The sequence below is a fragment of the Myotis davidii genome, unplaced genomic scaffold (assembly GCF_000327345.1).
Source record: "Myotis davidii unplaced genomic scaffold, ASM32734v1 scaffold207, whole genome shotgun sequence".
NCBI lineage: Eukaryota > Metazoa > Chordata > Mammalia > Chiroptera > Vespertilionidae > Myotis > Myotis davidii.
In genome coordinates, this window is record NW_006298349.1 from 1,330,425 (window position 1) to 1,331,879 (window position 1,455).

Below are 1,455 nucleotides of genomic sequence, written 5' to 3' on the forward strand. Positions count from 1 at the left end.
CCCTCACCTGCCGTGTGACCCTGGGCAGGTCGCCCCGCCCCTCCCCTGGTCTCCAGAGGAGACTCAGAGCAAGTGTGGGAAGCACCGCCACCCACAAAGGCTGCAGGGGTGGTCTGGCCCTGGCAGACGGTGAGCCGGGAGCCGGGAATGGTCAAGCTGGAAACCCATATCCATTTGGAGAGTTCAGGGCGAGGCCGGAGAGGCAGCAGGGTGCACAGTTTAAGGCCGTTCCTCTCGTTCCTCTCCCGCCTCACCTGGCCCCGCCTCTGGGAGCCAGGACAGTGCGCCCAGGAGGCTGCAAACTGTGCAGCACTGGGCCTCCTGCAGGAAGGCAGGCTCAAAGGCACAGAGGCGCCTGCGCGCACCCTCAGAACTTAGGGGAAGAGAAGGAGGTGCAGACTCGGCCTCAGGACCCCCCACCCCACATTTCTCACCTTCCCTGTCTCCTCCTCCAGCCTGAATCCCTCCTTTTTCCTCTCCTTCCTCCTCTTCTGCCCCGATTCTATCAGGACCCAACAGGAAACCTGAAACCCCTCCCTCCCTGGCTCTGCCTTCAAGCCTCCCTCTGAAGGCAGATGTGGTCAGCCTTTTCTTCTCTGGCCTGTTTACTCTGTGAGGCCACAATAGGAACCCTGGGAGGCCCCAGACCATAAACTTGCAGGAGCCCAGCTATGACCATCACAGAAGCCTACAGCCCATCCAACCGGCATGAGGCCTCGAATCCCAAACTCTGCTTACATGCCTCCCAGGACAGGAGGCTCACCACCTCTGTGACGTGGCCTGGTTCAGGAAGCCCAGATCTGTATCTGGTAACAACTACTGTCCATCACTGTGTCTGCTGTGTGTCAGGCCCGTGCCAGGCACTGAAGATACAGGGACGCCGCCCGAAGGCCTTCCCTCGTCGGGGGAGATGGACAGTTTGCAGTCCTTGGAGGAAGGCGGGTGCAGGGGTGAGGCGCACAGGCAGAAACTGAGGCAGGGTAGAGTGTGAAGGGCCAGGGATTCCAACCCCAGCTGCCCATCACCTGCAAGGTCGCCAATCCTCCAGGGCACTGTCCCGTGCAGCCCAGATCGCGAGGTGGCACAGCGTGACACATGCGCAACAGCATAAAGCAGCCTCTCATGCGGAGACCTGAGGCAGCTCGGGCCCCAGCGGTCACCTCTGCCTCCTGGACGGAGGGTGCAGGGCCGGGTGGGCGCTCCCCGATACTCCAGGGAGTGGGGCTGCCCTGGGCTCCCACCAGCACTGCCTCACCACCCCAGGACTCAGGTCAGCGGCTCAGTCCTCAGGGCACGGGCTGCCCAGGGATGCGAGCGGGCGCTGGCTTCTCCTGGATGCAGTGGGCCCTGTGGATGATGAGGAAACTAAGACTCAGAGGGCAGCCGCGTGCCAGGTCCCACGGCTGCCACGTGGAGAATCTGGGCACAGACCCAGGCGCCCAGCCCGGAGCCCCG

The 1,455-nt window shown here is 63.2% G+C and overlaps 1 protein-coding gene across 1 annotated transcript in view; it reads right to left on the bottom strand.

Moving 5' to 3' along the window:
* SREBF1 (sterol regulatory element binding transcription factor 1) overlaps positions 1–1,280 on the bottom strand; it is a 14,071-nt gene extending 12,791 nt beyond the window's left edge. Inside the window, exon 1 of the mRNA XM_015570618.1 lies at positions 1,256–1,280. The gene's annotated coding sequence lies outside the window, so the exon portion shown is untranslated. The remainder of the gene's footprint in view (positions 1–1,255) is intronic.
* Between the last annotated feature and the right edge of the window lie 175 nt (positions 1,281–1,455).